Source organism: Haliotis asinina, chromosome 15 (assembly GCF_037392515.1).
Source record: "Haliotis asinina isolate JCU_RB_2024 chromosome 15, JCU_Hal_asi_v2, whole genome shotgun sequence".
In the NCBI taxonomy this organism is placed as follows: domain Eukaryota; kingdom Metazoa; phylum Mollusca; class Gastropoda; order Lepetellida; family Haliotidae; genus Haliotis; species Haliotis asinina.
In genome coordinates this window covers 39,644,188-39,664,494 of record NC_090294.1, presented here as the reverse complement: position 1 = coordinate 39,664,494, position 20,307 = coordinate 39,644,188, and the positions used below count along the sequence as shown (strand labels likewise).

Below are 20,307 nucleotides of genomic sequence, written 5' to 3'. Positions count from 1 at the left end.
CATCTTTATCAGCACCTGAAAACCAAACAATTCTCTTATATAATCCACAATAAATATATGCAAATGTACATCCATCCTGCATTTCAAACAATCACACTACTTATACGCTTGAATTTAGAAGGATTTGGCAATAGGCTACGTCTCCATCTTGACATTTCGACCTTCACAAGTACTCAGTGCATAAAAGTGATCAATCTAACAAGTAGTGCAATGAGAACAGCAGGTGTAGGGGATGTAGCTCAGTGGTAGAGCGTTCGCTTCGCATGTGAAAGGCCCCGGGTTCGATCCCCGGCATCTCCACATTTTTGGCCAGGGATGTCACAATGCAAACTGAGTGTGCCCCACCCGAATATGAAAGAAGCCACATTTATTGAAATCACCAGACATTGCAAGATGTCACGCTCAACAATCGTACACACTGCTGCCCATAAAGTCCTTTCTTTCTTCAAATACTCCACAGCCATACACACCCTCTTTACAGCAACTACAGCACGCTTTCTATGTTGGCTGTACCATTTTGCTGTAGGCTTGCCACGGGGATGTACGTGTCAAGGCTCAATTCTTAAACTCGGGTGTGTGGGGAAGACTGATGTCAACTTGGAAAACAAAGATTGTACAAGTGCTCAAGAGAGGGATACATGGTTTTGACCCCGTTTTCCTCAGGTTGGGGATGTAGCTCAGTGGCAGAGCGTTCGCTTTGCATGTGAAAGGCCCCGGGTTCGATCCCCGGCATCTCCATGTTCCTTATTTTTTCCCTGTTTTATATTTGTCTTTTTCTTACAAGCCCACCGTTCATCTTTATCAGCACCTGAAAACCAAACAATCCTCTTACATAATCCACAATAAATATATGCAAATGTACATCCATCCTGCATTTCAAACAATCACACTACTTATACGCTTGAATTTAGAAGGATTTGGCAATAGGCTACGTCTCCATCTTGACATTTCGACCTTCACAAGTACTCAGTGCATAAAAGTGCCCACCGTTCATCTTTATCAGCACCTGAAAACCAAACAATTCTCTTATATAATCCACAATAAATATATGCAAATGTACATCCATCCTGCATTTCAAACAATCACACTACTTATACGCTTGAATTTAGAAGGATTTGGCAATAGGCTACGTCTCCATCTTGACATTTCGACCTTCACAAGTACTCAGTGCATAAAAGTGATCAATCTAACAAGTAGTGCAATGAGAACAGCAGGTGTAGGGGATGTAGCTCAGTGGTAGAGCGTTCGCTTCGCATGTGAAAGGCCCCGGGTTCGATCCCCGGCATCTCCACATTTTTGGCCAGGGATGTCACAATGCAAACTGAGTGTGCCCCACCCGAATATGAAAGAAGCCACATTTATTGAAATCACCAGACATTGCAAGATGTCACGCTCAACAATCGTACACACTGCTGCCCATAAAGTCCTTTCTTTCTTCAAATACTCCACAGCCATACACACCCTCTTTACAGCAACTACAGCACGCTTTCTATGTTGGCTGTACCATTTTGCTGTAGGCTTGCCACGGGGATGTACGTGTCAAGGCTCAATTCTTAAACTCGGGTGTGTGGGGAAGACTGATGTCAACTTGGAAAACAAAGATTGTACAAGTGCTCAAGAGAAGGATACATGGTTTTGACCCCGTTTTCCTCAGGTTGGGGATGTAGCTCAGTGGCAGAGCGTTCGCTTTGCATGTGAAAGGCCCCGGGTTCGATCCCCGGCATCTCCATGTTCCTTATTTTTTCCCTGTTTTATATTTGTCTTCTTCTTACAAGCCCACCGTTCATCTTTATCAGCACCTGAAAACCAAACAATCCTCTTACATAATCCACAATAAATATATGCAAATGTACATCCATCCTGCATTTCAAACAATAACACTACTTATACGCTTGAATTTAGAAGGATTTGGCAATAGGCTACGTCTCCATCTTGACATTTCGACCTTCACAAGTACTCAGTGCATAAAAGTGCCCACCGTTCATCTTTATCAGCACCTGAAAACCAAACAATTCTCTTATATAATCCACAATGAATATATGCAAATGTACATCCATCCTGCATTTCAAACAATCACACTACTTATACGCTTGAATTTAGAAGGATTTGGCAATAGGCTACGTCTCCATCTTGACATTTCGACCTTCACAAGTACTCAGTGCATAAAAGTGATCAATCTAACAAGTAGTACAATGAGAACAGCAGGTGTAGGGGATGTAGCTCAGTGGTAGAGCGTTCGCTTCGCATGTGAAAGGCCCCGGGTTCGATCCCCGGCATCTCCACATTTTTGGCCAGGGATGTCACAATGCAAACTGAGTGTGCCCCACCCGAATATGAAAGAAGCCACATTTATTGAAATCACCAGACATTGCAAGATGCCACGCTCAACAATCCTACACATTGCTGCCCATAAAGTCCTTTCTTTCTTCAAATACTCCACAGCCATACACACCCTCTTTACAGCAACTACAGCACGCTTTCTATGTTGGCTGTACCATTTTGCTGTAGGCTTGCCACGGGGATGTACGTGTCAAGGCTCAATTCTTAAACTCGGGTGTGTGGGGAAGACTGATGTCAACTTGGAAAACAAAGATTGTACAAGTGCTCAAGAGAAGGATACATGGATTTTATCCCGTATTCCTCAGGTTGGGGATGTAGCTCAGTGGCAGAGCGTTCGCTTTGCATGTGAAAGGCCCCGGGTTCGATCCCCGGCATCTCCATGTTCCTTATTTGTTCCCTGTTTTATATTTGTCTTCTTCTTACAAGCCCACCGTTCATCTTTATCAGCACCTGAAAACCAAACAATCCTCTTACATAATCCACAATAAATATATGCAAATGTACATCCATCCTGCATTTCAAACAATCACACTACTTATACGCTTGAATTTAGAAGGATTTGGCAATAGGCTACGTCTCCATCTTGACATTTCGACCTTCACAAGTACTCAGTGCATAAAAGTGCCCACCGTTCATCTTTATCAGCACCTGAAAACCAAACAATTCTCTTATATAATCCACAATAAATATATGCAAATGTACATCCATCCTGCATTTCAAACAATCACACTACTTATACGCTTGAATTTAGAAGGATTTGGCAATAGGCTACGTCTCCATCTTGACATTTCGACCTTCACAAGTACTCAGTGCATAAAAGTGATCAATCTAACAAGTAGTGCAATGAGAACAGCAGGTGTAGGGGATGTAGCTCAGTGGTAGAGCGTTCGCTTCGCATGTGAAAGGCCCCGGGTTCGATCCCCGGCATCTCCACATTTTTGGCCAGGGATGTCACAATGCAAACTGAGTGTGCCCCACCCGAATATGAAAGAAGCCACATTTATTGAAATCACCAGACATTGCAAGATGTCACGCTCAACAATCGTACACACTGCTGCCCATAAAGTCCTTTCTTTCTTCAAATACTCCACAGCCATACACACCCTCTTTACAGCAACTACAGCACGCTTTCTATGTTGGCTGTACCATTTTGCTGTAGGCTTGCCACGGGGATGTACGTGTCAAGGCTCAATTCTTAAACTCGGGTGTGTGGGGAAGACTGATGTCAACTTGGAAAACAAAGATTGTACAAGTGCTCAAGAGAAGGATACATGGTTTTTACCCCGTTTTCCTCAGGTTGGGGATGTAGCTCAGTGGCAGAGCGTTCGCTTTGCATGTGAAAGGCCCCGGGTTCGATCCCCGGCATCTCCATGTTCCTTATTTTTTCCCTGTTTTATATTTGTCTTCTTCTTACAAGCCCACCGTTCATCTTTATCAGCACCTGAAAACCAAACAATCCTCTTACATAATCCACAATAAATATATGCAAATGTACATCCATCCTGCATTTCAAACAATAACACTACTTATACGCTTGAATTTAGAAGGATTTGGCAATAGGCTACGTCTCCATCTTGACATTTCGACCTTCACAAGTACTCAGTGCATAAAAGTGCCCACCGTTCATCTTTATCTGCACCTGAAAACCAAACAATTCTCTTATATAATCCACAATAAATATATGCAAATGTACATCCATCCTGCATTTCAAACAATCACACTACTTATACGCTTGAATTTAGAAGGATTTGGCAATAGGCTACGTCTCCATCTTGACATTTCGACCTTCACAAGTACTCAGTGCATAAAAGTGATCAATCTAACAAGTAGTGCAATGAGAACAGCAGGTGTAGGGGATGTAGCTCAGTGGTAGAGCGTTCGCTTCGCATGTGAAAGGCCCCGGGTTCGATCCCCGGCATCTCCACATTTTTGGCCAGGGATGTCACAATGCAAACTGAGTGTGCCCCACCCGAATATGAAAGAAGCCACATTTATTGAAATCACCAGACATTGCAAGATGTCACGCTCAACAATCGTACACACTGCTGCCCATAAAGTCCTTTCTTTCTTCAAATACTCCACAGCCATACACACCCTCTTTACAGCAACTACAGCACGCTTTCTATGTTGGCTGTACCATTTTGCTGTAGGCTTGCCACGGGGATGTACGTGTCAAGGCTCAATTCTTAAACTCGGGTGTGTGGGGAAGACTGATGTCAACTTGGAAAACAAAGATTGTACAAGTGCTCAAGAGAAGGATACATGGTTTTGACCCCGTTTTCCTCAGGTTGGGGATGTAGCTCAGTGGCAGAGCGTTCGCTTTGCATGTGAAAGGCCCCGGGTTCGATCCCCGGCATCTCCATGTTCCTTATTTTTTCCCTGTTTTATATTTGTCTTCTTCTTACAAGCCCACCGTTCATCTTTATCAGCACCTGAAAACCAAACAATCCTCTTACATAATCCACAATAAATATATGCAAATGTACATCCATCCTGCATTTCAAACAATAACACTACTTATACGCTTGAATTTAGAAGGATTTGGCAATAGGCTACGTCTCCATCTTGACATTTCGACCTTCACAAGTACTCAGTGCATAAAAGTGCCCACCGTTCATCTTTATCAGCACCTGAAAACCAAACAATTCTCTTATATAATCCACAATGAATATATGCAAATGTACATCCATCCTGCATTTCAAACAATCACACTACTTATACGCTTGAATTTAGAAGGATTTGGCAATAGGCTACGTCTCCATCTTGACATTTCGACCTTCACAAGTACTCAGTGCATAAAAGTGATCAATCTAACAAGTAGTACAATGAGAACAGCAGGTGTAGGGGATGTAGCTCAGTGGTAGAGCGTTCGCTTCGCATGTGAAAGGCCCCGGGTTCGATCCCCGGCATCTCCACATTTTTGGCCAGGGATGTCACAATGCAAACTGAGTGTGCCCCACCCGAATATGAAAGAAGCCACATTTATTGAAATCACCAGACATTGCAAGATGCCACGCTCAACAATCCTACACATTGCTGCCCATAAAGTCCTTTCTTTCTTCAAATACTCCACAGCCATACACACCCTCTTTACAGCAACTACAGCACGCTTTCTATGTTGGCTGTACCATTTTGCTGTAGGCTTGCCACGGGGATGTACGTGTCAAGGCTCAATTCTTAAACTCGGGTGTGTGGGGAAGACTGATGTCAACTTGGAAAACAAAGATTGTACAAGTGCTCAAGAGAAGGATACATGGATTTTATCCCGTATTCCTCAGGTTGGGGATGTAGCTCAGTGGCAGAGCGTTCGCTTTGCATGTGAAAGGCCCCGGGTTCGATCCCCGGCATCTCCATGTTCCTTATTTGTTCCCTGTTTTATATTTGTCTTCTTCTTACAAGCCCACCGTTCATCTTTATCAGCACCTGAAAACCAAACAATCCTCTTACATAATCCACAATAAATATATGCAAATGTACATCCATCCTGCATTTCAAACAATCACACTACTTATACGCTTGAATTTAGAAGGATTTGGCAATAGGCTACGTCTCCATCTTGACATTTCGACCTTCACAAGTACTCAGTGCATAAAAGTGCCCACCGTTCATCTTTATCAGCACCTGAAAACCAAACAATTCTCTTATATAATCCACAATAAATATATGCAAATGTACATCCATCCTGCATTTCAAACAATCACACTACTTATACGCTTGAATTTAGAAGGATTTGGCAATAGGCTACGTCTCCATCTTGACATTTCGACCTTCACAAGTACTCAGTGCATAAAAGTGATCAATCTAACAAGTAGTGCAATGAGAACAGCAGGTGTAGGGGATGTAGCTCAGTGGTAGAGCGTTCGCTTCGCATGTGAAAGGCCCCGGGTTCGATCCCCGGCATCTCCACATTTTTGGCCAGGGATGTCACAATGCAAACTGAGTGTGCCCCACCCGAATATGAAAGAAGCCACATTTATTGAAATCACCAGACATTGCAAGATGTCACGCTCAACAATCGTACACACTGCTGCCCATAAAGTCCTTTCTTTCTTCAAATACTCCACAGCCATACACACCCTCTTTACAGCAACTACAGCACGCTTTCTATGTTGGCTGTACCATTTTGCTGTAGGCTTGCCACGGGGATGTACGTGTCAAGGCTCAATTCTTAAACTCGGGTGTGTGGGGAAGACTGATGTCAACTTGGAAAACAAAGATTGTACAAGTGCTCAAGAGAAGGATACATGGTTTTTACCCCGTTTTCCTCAGGTTGGGGATGTAGCTCAGTGGCAGAGCGTTCGCTTTGCATGTGAAAGGCCCCGGGTTCGATCCCCGGCATCTCCATGTTCCTTATTTTTTCCCTGTTTTATATTTGTCTTCTTCTTACAAGCCCACCGTTCATCTTTATCAGCACCTGAAAACCAAACAATCCTCTTACATAATCCACAATAAATATATGCAAATGTACATCCATCCTGCATTTCAAACAATAACACTACTTATACGCTTGAATTTAGAAGGATTTGGCAATAGGCTACGTCTCCATCTTGACATTTCGACCTTCACAAGTACTCAGTGCATAAAAGTGCCCACCGTTCATCTTTATCTGCACCTGAAAACCAAACAATTCTCTTATATAATCCACAATAAATATATGCAAATGTACATCCATCCTGCATTTCAAACAATCACACTACTTATACGCTTGAATTTAGAAGGATTTGGCAATAGGCTACGTCTCCATCTTGACATTTCGACCTTCACAAGTACTCAGTGCATAAAAGTGATCAATCTAACAAGTAGTGCAATGAGAACAGCAGGTGTAGGGGATGTAGCTCAGTGGTAGAGCGTTCGCTTCGCATGTGAAAGGCCCCGGGTTCGATCCCCGGCATCTCCACATTTTTGGCCAGGGATGTCACAATGCAAACTGAGTGTGCCCCACCCGAATATGAAAGAAGCCACATTTATTGAAATCACCAGACATTGCAAGATGTCACGCTCAACAATCGTACACACTGCTGCCCATAAAGTCCTTTCTTTCTTCAAATACTCCACAGCCATACACACCCTCTTTACAGCAACTACAGCACGCTTTCTATGTTGGCTGTACCATTTTGCTGTAGGCTTGCCACGGGGATGTACGTGTCAAGGCTCAATTCTTAAACTCGGGTGTGTGGGGAAGACTGATGTCAACTTGGAAAACAAAGATTGTACAAGTGCTCAAGAGAAGGATACATGGTTTTGACCCCGTTTTCCTCAGGTTGGGGATGTAGCTCAGTGGCAGAGCGTTCGCTTTGCATGTGAAAGGCCCCGGGTTCGATCCCCGGCATCTCCATGTTCCTTATTTTTTCCCTGTTTTATATTTGTCTTCTTCTTACAAGCCCACCGTTCATCTTTATCAGCACCTGAAAACCAAACAATCCTCTTACATAATCCACAATAAATATATGCAAATGTACATCCATCCTGCATTTCAAACAATAACACTACTTATACGCTTGAATTTAGAAGGATTTGGCAATAGGCTACGTCTCCATCTTGACATTTCGACCTTCACAAGTACTCAGTGCATAAAAGTGCCCACCGTTCATCTTTATCAGCACCTGAAAACCAAACAATTCTCTTATATAATCCACAATGAATATATGCAAATGTACATCCATCCTGCATTTCAAACAATCACACTACTTATACGCTTGAATTTAGAAGGATTTGGCAATAGGCTACGTCTCCATCTTGACATTTCGACCTTCACAAGTACTCAGTGCATAAAAGTGATCAATCTAACAAGTAGTACAATGAGAACAGCAGGTGTAGGGGATGTAGCTCAGTGGTAGAGCGTTCGCTTCGCATGTGAAAGGCCCCGGGTTCGATCCCCGGCATCTCCACATTTTTGGCCAGGGATGTCACAATGCAAACTGAGTGTGCCCCACCCGAATATGAAAGAAGCCACATTTATTGAAATCACCAGACATTGCAAGATGCCACGCTCAACAATCCTACACATTGCTGCCCATAAAGTCCTTTCTTTCTTCAAATACTCCACAGCCATACACACCCTCTTTACAGCAACTACAGCACGCTTTCTATGTTGGCTGTACCATTTTGCTGTAGGCTTGCCACGGGGATGTACGTGTCAAGGCTCAATTCTTAAACTCGGGTGTGTGGGGAAGACTGATGTCAACTTGGAAAACAAAGATTGTACAAGTGCTCAAGAGAAGGATACATGGATTTTATCCCGTATTCCTCAGGTTGGGGATGTAGCTCAGTGGCAGAGCGTTCGCTTTGCATGTGAAAGGCCCCGGGTTCGATCCCCGGCATCTCCATGTTCCTTATTTGTTCCCTGTTTTATATTTGTCTTCTTCTTACAAGCCCACCGTTCATCTTTATCAGCACCTGAAAACCAAACAATCCTCTTACATAATCCACAATAAATATATGCAAATGTACATCCATCCTGCATTTCAAACAATCACACTACTTATACGCTTGAATTTAGAAGGATTTGGCAATAGGCTACGTCTCCATCTTGACATTTCGACCTTCACAAGTACTCAGTGCATAAAAGTGCCCACCGTTCATCTTTATCAGCACCTGAAAACCAAACAATTCTCTTATATAATCCACAATAAATATATGCAAATGTACATCCATCCTGCATTTCAAACAATCACACTACTTATACGCTTGAATTTAGAAGGATTTGGCAATAGGCTACGTCTCCATCTTGACATTTCGACCTTCACAAGTACTCAGTGCATAAAAGTGATCAATCTAACAAGTAGTGCAATGAGAACAGCAGGTGTAGGGGATGTAGCTCAGTGGTAGAGCGTTCGCTTCGCATGTGAAAGGCCCCGGGTTCGATCCCCGGCATCTCCACATTTTTGGCCAGGGATGTCACAATGCAAACTGAGTGTGCCCCACCCAAATATGAAAGAAGCCACATTTATTGAAATCACCAGACATTGCAAGATGTCACGCTCAACAATCGTACACACTGCTGCCCATAAAGTCCTTTCTTTCTTCAAATACTCCACAGCCATACACACCCTCTTTACAGCAACTACAGCACGCTTTCTATGTTGGCTGTACCATTTTGCTGTAGGCTTGCCACGGGGATGTACGTGTCAAGGCTCAATTCTTAAACTCGGGTGTGTGGGGAAGACTGATGTCAACTTGGAAAACAAAGATTGTACAAGTGCTCAAGAGAAGGATACATGGTTTTTACCCCGTTTTCCTCAGGTTGGGGATGTAGCTCAGTGGCAGAGCGTTCGCTTTGCATGTGAAAGGCCCCGGGTTCGATCCCCGGCATCTCCATGTTCCTTATTTTTTCCCTGTTTTATATTTGTCTTCTTCTTACAAGCCCACCGTTCATCTTTATCAGCACCTGAAAACCAAACAATCCTCTTACATAATCCACAATAAATATATGCAAATGTACATCCATCCTGCATTTCAAACAATAACACTACTTATACGCTTGAATTTAGAAGGATTTGGCAATAGGCTACGTCTCCATCTTGACATTTCGACCTTCACAAGTACTCAGTGCATAAAAGTGCCCACCGTTCATCTTTATCTGCACCTGAAAACCAAACAATTCTCTTATATAATCCACAATAAATATATGCAAATGTACATCCATCCTGCATTTCAAACAATCACACTACTTATACGCTTGAATTTAGAAGGATTTGGCAATAGGCTACGTCTCCATCTTGACATTTCGACCTTCACAAGTACTCAGTGCATAAAAGTGATCAATCTAACAAGTAGTACAATGAGAACAGCAGGTGTAGGGGATGTAGCTCAGTGGTAGAGCGTTCGCTTCGCATGTGAAAGGCCCCGGGTTCGATCCCCGGCATCTCCACATTTTTGGCCAGGGATGTCACAATGCAAACTGAGTGTGCCCCACCCGAATATGAAAGAAGCCACATTTATTGAAATCACCAGACATTGCAAGATGCCACGCTCAACAATCGTACACATTGCTGCCCATAAAGTCCTTTCTTTCTTCAAATACTCCACAGCCATACACACCCTCTTTACAGCAACTACAGCACGCTTTCTATGTTGGCTGTACCATTTTGCTGTAGGCTTGCCACGGGGATGTACGTGTCAAGGCTCAATTCTTAAACTCGGGTGTGTGGGGAAGACTGATGTCAACTTGGAAAACAAAGATTGTACAAGTGCTCAAGAGAAGGATACATGGATTTTATCCCGTATTCCTCAGGTTGGGGATGTAGCTCAGTGGTAGAGCGTTCGCTTTGCATGTGAAAGGCCCCGGGTTCGATCCCCGGCATCTCCATGTTCCTTATTTGTTCCCTGTTTTATATTTGTCTTCTTCTTACAAGCCCACCGTTCATCTTTATCAGCACCTGAAAACCAAACAATTCTCTTATATAATCCACAATAAATATATGCAAATGTACATCCATCCTGCATTTCAAACAATCACACTACTTATACGCTTGAATTTAGAAGGATTTGGCAATAGGCTACGTCTCCATCTTGACATTTCGACCTTCACAAGTACTCAGTGCATAAAAGTGCCCACCGTTCATCTTTATCAGCACCTGAAAACCAAACAATTCTCTTATATAATCCACAATAAATATATGCAAATGTACATCCATCCTGCATTTCAAACAATCACACTACTTATACGCTTGAATTTAGAAGGATTTGGCAATAGGCTACGTCTCCATCTTGACATTTCGACCTTCACAAGTACTCAGTGCATAAAAGGGATCAATCTAACAAGTAGTACAATGAGAACAGCAGGTGTAGGGGATGTAGCTCAGTGGTAGAGCGTTCGCTTCGCATGTGAAAGGCCCCGGCTTCGATCTCCGGCATCTCCACATTTTTGGCCAGGGATGTCACAATGCAAACTGAGTGTGCCCCACCCGAATATGAAAGAAGCCACATTTATTGAAATCACCAGACATTGCAAGATGCCACGCTCAACAATCGTACATATTGCTGCCCATAAAGTCCTTTCTTTCTTCAAATACTCCACAGCCATACACACCCTCTTTACAGCACCTACAGCACGCTTTCTATGTTGGCTGTACCATTTTGCTGTAGGCTTGCCACGGGGATGTACGTGTCAAGGCTCAATTCTTAAACTCGGGTGTGTGGGGAAGACTGATGTCAACTTGGAAAACAAAGATTGTACAAGTGCTCAAGAGAAGGATACATGGTTTTTACCCCGTTTTCCTCAGGTTGGGGATGTAGCTCAGTGGTAGAGCGTTCGCTTTGCATGTGAAAGGCCCCGGGTTCGATCCCCGGCATCTCCATGTTCCTTATTTTTTCCCTGTTTTCTATTTGTCTTCTTCTTACAAGCCCACCGTTCATCTTTATCAGCACCTGAAAACCAAACAATTCTCTTATATAATCCACAATAAATATATGCAAATGTACATCCATCCTGCATTTCAAACAATCACACTACTTATACGCTTGAATTTAGAAGGATTTGGCAATAGGCTACGTCTCCATCTTGACATTTCGACCTTCACAAGTACTCAGTGCATAAAAGGGATCAATCTAACAAGTAGTACAATGAGAACAGCAGGTGTAGGGGATGTAGCTCAGTGGTAGAGCGTTCGCTTCGCATGTGAAAGGCCCCGGCTTCGATCTCCGGCATCTCCACATTTTTGGCCAGGGATGTCACAATGCAAACTGAGTGTGCCCCACCCGAATATGAAAGAAGCCACATTTATTGAAATCACCAGACATTGCAAGATGCCACGCTCAACAATCGTACATATTGCTGCCCATAAAGTCCTTTCTTTCTTCAAATACTCCACAGCCATACACACCCTCTTTACAGCACCTACAGCACGCTTTCTATGTTGGCTGTACCATTTTGCTGTAGGCTTGCCACGGGGATGTACGTGTCAAGGCTCAATTCTTAAACTCGGGTGTGTGGGGAAGACTGATGTCAACTTGGAAAACAAAGATTGTACAAGTGCTCAAGAGAAGGATACATGGTTTTTACCCCGTTTTCCTCAGGTTGGGGATGTAGCTCAGTGGTAGAGCGTTCGCTTTGCATGTGAAAGGCCCCGGGTTCGATCCCCGGCATCTCCATGTTCCTTATTTTTTCCCTGTTTTATATTTGTCTTCTTCTTACAAGCCCACCGTTCATCTTTATCAGCACCTGAAAACCAAACAATTCTCTTATATAATCCACAATAAATATATGCAAATGTACATCCATCCTGCATTTCAAACAATCACACTACTTATACGCTTGAATTTAGAAGGATTTGGCAATAGGCTACGTCTCCATCTTGACATTTCGACCTTCACAAGTACTCAGTGCATAAAAGTGATCAATCTAACAAGTAGTACAATGAGAACAGCAGGTGTAGGGGATGTAGCTCAGTGGTAGAGCGTTCGCTTCGCATGTGAAAGGCCCCGGGTTCGATCCCCGGCATCTCCACATTTTTGGCCAGGGATGTCACAATGCAAACTGAGTGTGCCCCACCCGAATATGAAAGAAGCCACATTTATTGAAATCACCAGACATTGCAAGATGCCACGCTCAACAATCGTACACATTGCTGCCCATAAAGTCCTTTCTTTCTTCAAATACTCCACAGCCATACACACCCTCTTTACAGCAACTACAGCACGCTTTCTATGTTGGCTGTACCATTTTGCTGTAGGCTTGCCACGGGGATGTACGTGTCAAGGCTCAATTCTTAAACTCGGGTGTGTGGGGAAGACTGATGTCAACTTGGAAAACAAAGATTGTACAAGTGCTCAAGAGAAGGATACATGGATTTTATCCCGTATTCCTCAGGTTGGGGATGTAGCTCAGTGGTAGAGCGTTCGCTTTGCATGTGAAAGGCCCCGGGTTCGATCCCCGGCATCTCCATGTTCCTTATTTGTTCCCTGTTTTATATTTGTCTTCTTCTTACAAGCCCACCGTTCATCTTTATCAGCACCTGAAAACCAAACAATTCTCTTATATAATCCACAATAAATATATGCAAATGTACATCCATCCTGCATTTCAAACAATCACACTACTTATACGCTTGAATTTAGAAGGATTTGGCAATAGGCTACGTCTCCATCTTGACATTTCGACCTTCACAAGTACTCAGTGCATAAAAGTGCCCACCGTTCATCTTTATCAGCACCTGAAAACCAAACAATTCTCTTATATAATCCACAATAAATATATGCAAATGTACATCCATCCTGCATTTCAAACAATCACACTACTTATACGCTTGAATTTAGAAGGATTTGGCAATAGGCTACGTCTCCATCTTGACATTTCGACCTTCACAAGTACTCAGTGCATAAAAGGGATCAATCTAACAAGTAGTACAATGAGAACAGCAGGTGTAGGGGATGTAGCTCAGTGGTAGAGCGTTCGCTTCGCATGTGAAAGGCCCCGGCTTCGATCTCCGGCATCTCCACATTTTTGGCCAGGGATGTCACAATGCAAACTGAGTGTGCCCCACCCGAATATGAAAGAAGCCACATTTATTGAAATCACCAGACATTGCAAGATGCCACGCTCAACAATCGTACATATTGCTGCCCATAAAGTCCTTTCTTTCTTCAAATACTCCACAGCCATACACACCCTCTTTACAGCACCTACAGCACGCTTTCTATGTTGGCTGTACCATTTTGCTGTAGGCTTGCCACGGGGATGTACGTGTCAAGGCTCAATTCTTAAACTCGGGTGTGTGGGGAAGACTGATGTCAACTTGGAAAACAAAGATTGTACAAGTGCTCAAGAGAAGGATACATGGTTTTTACCCCGTTTTCCTCAGGTTGGGGATGTAGCTCAGTGGTAGAGCGTTCGCTTTGCATGTGAAAGGCCCCGGGTTCGATCCCCGGCATCTCCATGTTCCTTATTTTTTCCCTGTTTTATATTTGTCTTCTTCTTACAAGCCCACCGTTCATCTTTATCAGCACCTGAAAACCAAACAATTCTCTTATATAATCCACAATAAATATATGCAAATGTACATCCATCCTGCATTTCAAACAATCACACTACTTATACGCTTGAATTTAGAAGGATTTGGCAATAGGCTACGTCTCCATCTTGACATTTCGACCTTCACAAGTACTCAGTGCATAAAAGTGATCAATCTAACAAGTAGTACAATGAGAACAGCAGGTGTAGGGGATGTAGCTCAGTGGTAGAGCGTTCGCTTCGCATGTGAAAGGCCCCGGGTTCGATCCCCGGCATCTCCACATTTTTGGCCAGGGATGTCACAATGCAAACTGAGTGTGCCCCACCTGAATATGAAAGAAGCCACATTTATTGAAATCACCAGACATTGCAAGATGCCACGCTCAACAATCGTACACATTGCTGCCCATAAAGTCCTTTCTTTCTTCAAATACTCCACAGCCATACACACCCTCTTTACAGCAACTACAGCACGCTTTCTATGTTGGCTGTACCATTTTGCTGTAGGCTTGCCACGGGGATGTACGTGTCAAGGCTCAATTCTTAAACTCGCGTGTGTGGGGAAGACTGATGTCAACTTGGAAAACAAAGATTGTACAAGTGCTCAAGAGAAGGATACATGGTTTTTACCCCGTTTTCCTCAGGTTGGGGATGTAGCTCAGTGGTAGAGCGTTCGCTTTGCATGTGAAAGGCCCTGGGTTCGATACCCGGCATTTCCATGTTCCTTATTTTTTCCCTGTTTTATATTTGTCTTCTTCTTACAAGCCCACCGTTCATCTTTATCAGCACCTGAAAACCAAACAATTCTCTTATATAATCCACAATAAATATATGCAAATGTACATCCATCCTGCATTTCAAACAATCACACTACTTATACGCTTGAATTTAGAAGGATTTGGCAATAGGCTACGTCTCCATCTTGACATTTCGACCTTCACAAGTACTCAGTGCATAAAAGTGATCAATCTAACAAGTAGTACAATGAGAACAGCAGGTGTAGGGGACGTAGCTCAGTGGTAGAGCGTTCGCTTCGCATGTGAAAGGCCCCGGCTTCGATCCCCGGCATCTCCACATTTTTGGCCAGGGATGTCACAATGCAAACTGAGTGTGCCCAACCCGAATATGAAAGAAGCCACATTTATTGAAATCACCAGACATTGCAAGATGCCACGCTCAACAATCCTACACATTGCTGCCCATAAAGTCCTTTCTTTCTTCAAATACTCCACAGACATACACACCCTCTTTACAGCACCTACAGCACGCTTTCTATGTTGGCTGTACCATTTTGCTGTAGACTTGCCACGGGGATGTACGTGTCAAGGCTCAATTCTTAAACTCGCGTGTGTGGGGAAGACTGATGTCAACTTGGAAAACAAAGATTGTACAAGTGCTCAAGAGAAGGATACATGGTTTTTACCCCGTTTTCCTCAGGTTGGGGATGTAGCTCAGTGGTAGAGCGTTCGCTTTGCATGTGAAAGGCCCCGGGTTCGATCCCCGGCATCTCCATGTTCCTTATTTTTTCCCTGTTTTATATTTGTCTTCTTCTTACAAGCCCACCGTTCATCTTTATCAGCACCTGAAAACCAAACAATTCTCTTATATAATCCACAATAAATATATGCAAATGTACATCCATCCTGCATTTCAAACAATCACACTACTTATACGCTTGAATTTAGAAGGATTTGGCAATAGGCTACGTCTCCATCTTGACATTTCGACCTTCACAAGTACTCAGTGCATAAAAGTGATCAATCTAACAAGTAGTACAATGAGAACAGCAGGTGTAGGGGATGTAGCTCAGTGGTAGAGCGTTCGCTTCGCATGTGAAAGGCCCCGGCTTCGATCCCCGGCATCTCCACATTTTTGGCCAGGGATGTCACAATGCAAACTGAGTGTGCCCCACCTGAATATGAAAGAAGCCACATTTATTGAAATCACCAGACATTGCAAGATGCCACGCTCAACAATCGTACACATTGCTGCCCATAAAGTCCTTTCTTTCTTCAAATACTCCACAGCCATACACACCCTCTTTACAGCAACTACAGCACGCTTTCTATGTTGGCTGTACCATTTTGCTGTAGGCTTGCCACGGGGATGTACGTGTCAAGGCTCAATTCTTAAACTCGCGTGTGTGGGGAAGACTGATGTCAACTTGGAAAACAAAGATTGTACAAGTGCTCAAGAGAAGGATACATGGTTTTTACCCCGTTTTCCTCAGGTTGGGGATGTAGCTCAGTGGTAGAGCGTTCGCTTTGCATGTGAAAGGCCCTGGGTTCGATGCCCGGCATTTCCATGTTCCTTATTTTTTCCCTGTTTTATATTTGTCTTCTTCTTACAAGCCCACCGTTCATCTTTATCAGCACCTGAAAACCAAACAATTCTCTTATATAATCCACAATAAATATTTGCAAATGTAGATCCATCCTGCATTTCAAACAATCACACTACTTATACGCTTGAATTTAGAAGGATTTGGCAATAGGCTACGTCTCCATCTTGACATTTCGACCTTCACAAGTACTCAGTGCATAAAAGTGATCAATCTAACAAGTAGTACAATGAGAACAGCAGGTGTAGGGGATGTAGCTCAGTGGTAGAGCGTTCGCTTCGCATGTGAAAGGCCCCGGCTTCGATCCCCGGCATCTCCACATTTTTGGCCAGGGATGTCACAATGCAAACTGAGTGTGCCCAACCCGAATATGAAAGAAGCCACATTTATTGAAATCACCAGACATTGCAAGATGCCACGCTCAACAATCCTACACATTGCTGCCCATAAAGTCCTTTCTTTCTTCAAATACTCCACAGACATACACACCCTCTTTACAGCACCTACAGCACGCTTTCTATGTTGGCTGTACCATTTTGCTGTAGGCTTGCCACGGGGATGTACGTGTCAAGGCTCAATTCTTAAACTCGCGTGTGTGGGGAAGACTGATGTCAACTTGGAAAACAAAGATTGTACAAGTGCTCAAGAGAAGGATACATGGTTTTTACTCCGTTTTCCTCAGGTTGGGGATGTAGCTCAGTGGTAGAGCGTTCGCTTTGCATGTGAAAGGCCCCGGGTTCGATCCCCGGCATCTCCATGTTCCTTATTTTTTCCCTGTTTTATATTTGTCTTCTTCTTACAAGCCCACCGTTCATCTTTATCAGCACCTGAAAACCAAACAATTCTCTTATATAATCCACAATAAATATATGCAAATGTACATCCATCCTGCATTTCAAACAATCACACTACTTATACGCTTGAATTTAGAAGGATTTGGCAATAGGCTACGTCTCCATCTTGACATTTCGACCTTCACAAGTACTCAGTGCATAAAAGTGATCAATCTAACAAGTAGTACAATGAGAACAGCAGGTGTAGGGGATGTAGCTCAGTGGTAGAGCGTTCGCTTCGCATGTGAAAGGCCCCGGGTTCGATCCCCGGCATCTCCATATTTTTGGCCAGGGATGTCACAATGCAAACTGAGTGTGCCCCACCTGAATATGAAAGAAGCCACATTTATTGAAATCACCAGACATTGCAAGATGCCACGCTCAACAATCCTACACATTGCTGCCCATAAAGTCCTTTCTTTCTTCAAATACTCCACAGCCATACACACCCTCTTTACAGCAACTACAGCACGCTTTCTATGTTGGCTGTACCATTTTGCTGTAGGCTTGCCACGGGGATGTACGTGTCAAGGCTCAATTCTTAAACTCGCGTGTGTGGGGAAGACTGATGTCAACTTGGAAAACAAAGATTGTACAAGTGCTCAAGAGAAGGATACATGGTTTTTACCCCGTTTTCCTCAGGTTGGGGATGTAGCTCAGTGGTAGAGCGTTCGCTTTGCATGTGAAAGGCCCTGGGTTCGATGCCCGGCATTTCCATGTTCCTTATTTTTTCCCTGTTTTATATTTGTCTTCTTCTTACAAGCCCACCGTTCATCTTTATCAGCACCTGAAAACCAAACAATTCTCTTATATAATCCACAATAAATATTTGCAAATGTACATCCATCCTGCATTTCAAACAATCACACTACTTATACGCTTGAATTTAGAAGGATTTGGCAATAGGCTACGTCTCCATCTTGACATTTCGACCTTCACAAGTACTCAGTGCATAAAAGTGATCAATCTAACAAGTAGTACAATGAGAACAGCAGGTGTAGGGGATGTAGCTCAGTGGTAGAGCGTTCGCTTCGCATGTGAAAGGCCCCGGGTTCGATCCCCGGCATCTCCACATTTTTGGCCAGGGATGTCACAATGCAAACTGAGTGTGCCCAACCCGAATATGAAAGAAGCCACATTTATTGAAATCACCAGACATTGCAAGATGCCACGCTCAACAATCCTACACATTGCTGCCCATAAAGTCCTTTCTTTCTTCAAATACTCCACAGACATACACACCCTCTTTACAGCACCTACAGCACGCTTTCTATGTTGGCTGTACCATTTTGCTGTAGGCTTGCCACGGGGATGTACGTGTCAAGGCTCAATTCTTAAACTCGCGTGTGTGGGGAAGACTGATGTCAACTTGGAAAACAAAGATTGTACAAGTGCTCAAGAGAAGGATACATGGTTTTTACTCCGTTTTCCTCAGGTTGGGGATGTAGCTCAGTGGTAGAGCGTTCGCTTTGCATGTGAAAGGCCCCGGGTTCGATCCCCGGCATCTCCATGTTCCTTATTTTTTCCCTGTTTTATATTTGTCTTCTTCTTACAAGCCCACCGTTCATCTTTATCAGCACCTGAAAACCAAACAATTCTCTTATATAATCCACAATAAATATATGCAAATGTACATCCATCCTGCATTTCAAACAATCACACTACTTATACGCTTGAATTTAGAAGGATTTGGCAATAGGCTACGTCTCCATCTTGACATTTCGACCTTCACAAGTACTCAGTGCATAAAAGTGATCAATCTAACAAGTAGTACAATGAGAACAGCAGGTGTAGGGGATGTAGCTCAGTGGTAGAGCGTTCGCTTCGCATGTGAAAGGCCCCGGGTTCGATCCCCGGCATCTCCATATTTTTGGCCAGGGATGTCACAATGCAAACTGAGTGTGCCCCACCTGAATATGAAAGAAGCCACATTTATTGAAATCACCAGACATTGCAAGATGCCACGCTCAACAATCCTACACATTGCTGCCCATAAAGTCCTTTCTTTCTTCAAATACTCCACAGCCATACACACCCTCTTTACAGCAACTACAGCACGCTTTCTATGTTGGCTGTACCATTTTGCTGTAGGCTTGCCACGGGGATGTACGTGTCAAGGCTCAATTCTTAAACTCGCGTGTGTGGGGAAGACTGATGTCAACTTGGAAAACAAAGATTGTACAAGTGCTCAAGAGAAGAATACATGGTTTTTACCCCGTTTTCCTCAGGTTGGGGATGTAGCTCAGTGGTAGAGCGTTCGCTTTGCATGTGAAAGGCCCTGGGTTCGATGCCCGGCATTTCCATGTTCCTTATTTTTTCCCTGTTTTATATTTGTCTTCTTCTTACAAGCCCACCGTTCATCTTTATCAGCACCTGAAAACCAAACAATTCTCTTATATAATCCACAATAAATATTTGCAAATGTACATCCATCCTGCATTTCAAACAATCACACTACTTATACGCTTGAATTTAGAAGGATTTGGCAATAGGCTACGTCTCCATCTTGACATTTCGACCTTCACAAGTACTCAGTGCATAAAAGTGATCAATCTAACAAGTAGTACAATGAGAACAGCAGGTGTAGGGGATGTAGCTCAGTGGTAGAGCGTTCGCTTCGCATGTGAAAGGCCCCGGGTTCGATCCCCGGCATCTCCACATTTTTGGCCAGGGATGTCACAATGCAAACTGAGTGTGCCCAACCCGAATATGAAAGAAGCCACATTTATTGAAATCACCAGACATTGCAAGATGCCACCCTCAACAATCCTACACATTGCTGCCCATAAAGTCCTTTCTTTCTTCAAATACTCCACAGACATACACACCCTCTTTACAGCACC

General features: G+C 43.4%; 45 non-coding genes across 45 annotated transcripts; all 45 read left to right on the top strand.

The window, feature by feature from the left end:
- Positions 1-228: 228 nt before the first annotated feature.
- On the top strand, positions 229-300 carry Trnaa-cgc (transfer RNA alanine (anticodon CGC)). The gene has a single exon. It is a non-coding gene; the product is annotated as a tRNA-Ala (tRNA).
- Positions 301-666: 366 nt separating this feature from the next.
- Positions 667-738, top strand: Trnaa-ugc (transfer RNA alanine (anticodon UGC)). Its single transcript has one exon. It is a non-coding gene; the product is annotated as a tRNA-Ala (tRNA).
- A 481-nt stretch (positions 739-1,219) lies between these two features.
- Positions 1,220-1,291, top strand: Trnaa-cgc (transfer RNA alanine (anticodon CGC)). The gene has a single exon. It is a non-coding gene; the product is annotated as a tRNA-Ala (tRNA).
- A 366-nt stretch (positions 1,292-1,657) lies between these two features.
- Positions 1,658-1,729, top strand: Trnaa-ugc (transfer RNA alanine (anticodon UGC)). Its single transcript has one exon. It is a non-coding gene; the product is annotated as a tRNA-Ala (tRNA).
- A 481-nt stretch (positions 1,730-2,210) lies between these two features.
- Trnaa-cgc (transfer RNA alanine (anticodon CGC)) lies at positions 2,211-2,282 on the top strand. The gene has a single exon. It is a non-coding gene; the product is annotated as a tRNA-Ala (tRNA).
- A 366-nt stretch (positions 2,283-2,648) lies between these two features.
- On the top strand, positions 2,649-2,720 carry Trnaa-ugc (transfer RNA alanine (anticodon UGC)). Its single transcript has one exon. It is a non-coding gene; the product is annotated as a tRNA-Ala (tRNA).
- Positions 2,721-3,201: 481 nt separating this feature from the next.
- On the top strand, positions 3,202-3,273 carry Trnaa-cgc (transfer RNA alanine (anticodon CGC)). The gene has a single exon. It is a non-coding gene; the product is annotated as a tRNA-Ala (tRNA).
- Positions 3,274-3,639: 366 nt separating this feature from the next.
- Trnaa-ugc (transfer RNA alanine (anticodon UGC)) lies at positions 3,640-3,711 on the top strand. Its single transcript has one exon. It is a non-coding gene; the product is annotated as a tRNA-Ala (tRNA).
- Positions 3,712-4,192: 481 nt separating this feature from the next.
- Trnaa-cgc (transfer RNA alanine (anticodon CGC)) lies at positions 4,193-4,264 on the top strand. Its single transcript has one exon. It is a non-coding gene; the product is annotated as a tRNA-Ala (tRNA).
- A 366-nt stretch (positions 4,265-4,630) lies between these two features.
- On the top strand, positions 4,631-4,702 carry Trnaa-ugc (transfer RNA alanine (anticodon UGC)). The gene has a single exon. It is a non-coding gene; the product is annotated as a tRNA-Ala (tRNA).
- Positions 4,703-5,183: 481 nt separating this feature from the next.
- Positions 5,184-5,255, top strand: Trnaa-cgc (transfer RNA alanine (anticodon CGC)). Its single transcript has one exon. It is a non-coding gene; the product is annotated as a tRNA-Ala (tRNA).
- Positions 5,256-5,621: 366 nt separating this feature from the next.
- Positions 5,622-5,693, top strand: Trnaa-ugc (transfer RNA alanine (anticodon UGC)). The gene has a single exon. It is a non-coding gene; the product is annotated as a tRNA-Ala (tRNA).
- A 481-nt stretch (positions 5,694-6,174) lies between these two features.
- On the top strand, positions 6,175-6,246 carry Trnaa-cgc (transfer RNA alanine (anticodon CGC)). Its single transcript has one exon. It is a non-coding gene; the product is annotated as a tRNA-Ala (tRNA).
- Positions 6,247-6,612: 366 nt separating this feature from the next.
- Trnaa-ugc (transfer RNA alanine (anticodon UGC)) lies at positions 6,613-6,684 on the top strand. Its single transcript has one exon. It is a non-coding gene; the product is annotated as a tRNA-Ala (tRNA).
- Positions 6,685-7,165: 481 nt separating this feature from the next.
- On the top strand, positions 7,166-7,237 carry Trnaa-cgc (transfer RNA alanine (anticodon CGC)). Its single transcript has one exon. It is a non-coding gene; the product is annotated as a tRNA-Ala (tRNA).
- Positions 7,238-7,603: 366 nt separating this feature from the next.
- Positions 7,604-7,675, top strand: Trnaa-ugc (transfer RNA alanine (anticodon UGC)). Its single transcript has one exon. It is a non-coding gene; the product is annotated as a tRNA-Ala (tRNA).
- Positions 7,676-8,156: 481 nt separating this feature from the next.
- Trnaa-cgc (transfer RNA alanine (anticodon CGC)) lies at positions 8,157-8,228 on the top strand. Its single transcript has one exon. It is a non-coding gene; the product is annotated as a tRNA-Ala (tRNA).
- A 366-nt stretch (positions 8,229-8,594) lies between these two features.
- On the top strand, positions 8,595-8,666 carry Trnaa-ugc (transfer RNA alanine (anticodon UGC)). The gene has a single exon. It is a non-coding gene; the product is annotated as a tRNA-Ala (tRNA).
- A 481-nt stretch (positions 8,667-9,147) lies between these two features.
- Positions 9,148-9,219, top strand: Trnaa-cgc (transfer RNA alanine (anticodon CGC)). Its single transcript has one exon. It is a non-coding gene; the product is annotated as a tRNA-Ala (tRNA).
- Positions 9,220-9,585: 366 nt separating this feature from the next.
- Positions 9,586-9,657, top strand: Trnaa-ugc (transfer RNA alanine (anticodon UGC)). Its single transcript has one exon. It is a non-coding gene; the product is annotated as a tRNA-Ala (tRNA).
- A 481-nt stretch (positions 9,658-10,138) lies between these two features.
- On the top strand, positions 10,139-10,210 carry Trnaa-cgc (transfer RNA alanine (anticodon CGC)). Its single transcript has one exon. It is a non-coding gene; the product is annotated as a tRNA-Ala (tRNA).
- A 366-nt stretch (positions 10,211-10,576) lies between these two features.
- Positions 10,577-10,648, top strand: Trnaa-ugc (transfer RNA alanine (anticodon UGC)). Its single transcript has one exon. It is a non-coding gene; the product is annotated as a tRNA-Ala (tRNA).
- Positions 10,649-11,129: 481 nt separating this feature from the next.
- Positions 11,130-11,201, top strand: Trnaa-cgc (transfer RNA alanine (anticodon CGC)). The gene has a single exon. It is a non-coding gene; the product is annotated as a tRNA-Ala (tRNA).
- Positions 11,202-11,567: 366 nt separating this feature from the next.
- Trnaa-ugc (transfer RNA alanine (anticodon UGC)) lies at positions 11,568-11,639 on the top strand. Its single transcript has one exon. It is a non-coding gene; the product is annotated as a tRNA-Ala (tRNA).
- Positions 11,640-11,922: 283 nt separating this feature from the next.
- Positions 11,923-11,994, top strand: Trnaa-cgc (transfer RNA alanine (anticodon CGC)). Its single transcript has one exon. It is a non-coding gene; the product is annotated as a tRNA-Ala (tRNA).
- Positions 11,995-12,360: 366 nt separating this feature from the next.
- Positions 12,361-12,432, top strand: Trnaa-ugc (transfer RNA alanine (anticodon UGC)). Its single transcript has one exon. It is a non-coding gene; the product is annotated as a tRNA-Ala (tRNA).
- Positions 12,433-12,715: 283 nt separating this feature from the next.
- Trnaa-cgc (transfer RNA alanine (anticodon CGC)) lies at positions 12,716-12,787 on the top strand. Its single transcript has one exon. It is a non-coding gene; the product is annotated as a tRNA-Ala (tRNA).
- Positions 12,788-13,153: 366 nt separating this feature from the next.
- On the top strand, positions 13,154-13,225 carry Trnaa-ugc (transfer RNA alanine (anticodon UGC)). The gene has a single exon. It is a non-coding gene; the product is annotated as a tRNA-Ala (tRNA).
- A 481-nt stretch (positions 13,226-13,706) lies between these two features.
- Positions 13,707-13,778, top strand: Trnaa-cgc (transfer RNA alanine (anticodon CGC)). The gene has a single exon. It is a non-coding gene; the product is annotated as a tRNA-Ala (tRNA).
- Positions 13,779-14,144: 366 nt separating this feature from the next.
- Trnaa-ugc (transfer RNA alanine (anticodon UGC)) lies at positions 14,145-14,216 on the top strand. The gene has a single exon. It is a non-coding gene; the product is annotated as a tRNA-Ala (tRNA).
- A 283-nt stretch (positions 14,217-14,499) lies between these two features.
- Trnaa-cgc (transfer RNA alanine (anticodon CGC)) lies at positions 14,500-14,571 on the top strand. The gene has a single exon. It is a non-coding gene; the product is annotated as a tRNA-Ala (tRNA).
- Positions 14,572-14,937: 366 nt separating this feature from the next.
- On the top strand, positions 14,938-15,009 carry Trnaa-ugc (transfer RNA alanine (anticodon UGC)). The gene has a single exon. It is a non-coding gene; the product is annotated as a tRNA-Ala (tRNA).
- Positions 15,010-15,292: 283 nt separating this feature from the next.
- On the top strand, positions 15,293-15,364 carry Trnaa-cgc (transfer RNA alanine (anticodon CGC)). The gene has a single exon. It is a non-coding gene; the product is annotated as a tRNA-Ala (tRNA).
- Positions 15,365-15,730: 366 nt separating this feature from the next.
- Positions 15,731-15,802, top strand: Trnaa-ugc (transfer RNA alanine (anticodon UGC)). Its single transcript has one exon. It is a non-coding gene; the product is annotated as a tRNA-Ala (tRNA).
- Positions 15,803-16,085: 283 nt separating this feature from the next.
- Trnaa-cgc (transfer RNA alanine (anticodon CGC)) lies at positions 16,086-16,157 on the top strand. The gene has a single exon. It is a non-coding gene; the product is annotated as a tRNA-Ala (tRNA).
- Positions 16,158-16,523: 366 nt separating this feature from the next.
- Trnaa-ugc (transfer RNA alanine (anticodon UGC)) lies at positions 16,524-16,595 on the top strand. Its single transcript has one exon. It is a non-coding gene; the product is annotated as a tRNA-Ala (tRNA).
- Positions 16,596-16,878: 283 nt separating this feature from the next.
- Trnaa-cgc (transfer RNA alanine (anticodon CGC)) lies at positions 16,879-16,950 on the top strand. Its single transcript has one exon. It is a non-coding gene; the product is annotated as a tRNA-Ala (tRNA).
- Positions 16,951-17,316: 366 nt separating this feature from the next.
- Trnaa-ugc (transfer RNA alanine (anticodon UGC)) lies at positions 17,317-17,388 on the top strand. The gene has a single exon. It is a non-coding gene; the product is annotated as a tRNA-Ala (tRNA).
- A 283-nt stretch (positions 17,389-17,671) lies between these two features.
- Trnaa-cgc (transfer RNA alanine (anticodon CGC)) lies at positions 17,672-17,743 on the top strand. The gene has a single exon. It is a non-coding gene; the product is annotated as a tRNA-Ala (tRNA).
- Positions 17,744-18,109: 366 nt separating this feature from the next.
- Positions 18,110-18,181, top strand: Trnaa-ugc (transfer RNA alanine (anticodon UGC)). Its single transcript has one exon. It is a non-coding gene; the product is annotated as a tRNA-Ala (tRNA).
- A 283-nt stretch (positions 18,182-18,464) lies between these two features.
- On the top strand, positions 18,465-18,536 carry Trnaa-cgc (transfer RNA alanine (anticodon CGC)). The gene has a single exon. It is a non-coding gene; the product is annotated as a tRNA-Ala (tRNA).
- Positions 18,537-18,902: 366 nt separating this feature from the next.
- On the top strand, positions 18,903-18,974 carry Trnaa-ugc (transfer RNA alanine (anticodon UGC)). The gene has a single exon. It is a non-coding gene; the product is annotated as a tRNA-Ala (tRNA).
- A 283-nt stretch (positions 18,975-19,257) lies between these two features.
- Trnaa-cgc (transfer RNA alanine (anticodon CGC)) lies at positions 19,258-19,329 on the top strand. Its single transcript has one exon. It is a non-coding gene; the product is annotated as a tRNA-Ala (tRNA).
- A 366-nt stretch (positions 19,330-19,695) lies between these two features.
- Trnaa-ugc (transfer RNA alanine (anticodon UGC)) lies at positions 19,696-19,767 on the top strand. The gene has a single exon. It is a non-coding gene; the product is annotated as a tRNA-Ala (tRNA).
- Positions 19,768-20,050: 283 nt separating this feature from the next.
- Trnaa-cgc (transfer RNA alanine (anticodon CGC)) lies at positions 20,051-20,122 on the top strand. The gene has a single exon. It is a non-coding gene; the product is annotated as a tRNA-Ala (tRNA).
- Positions 20,123-20,307: the final 185 nt, after the last annotated feature.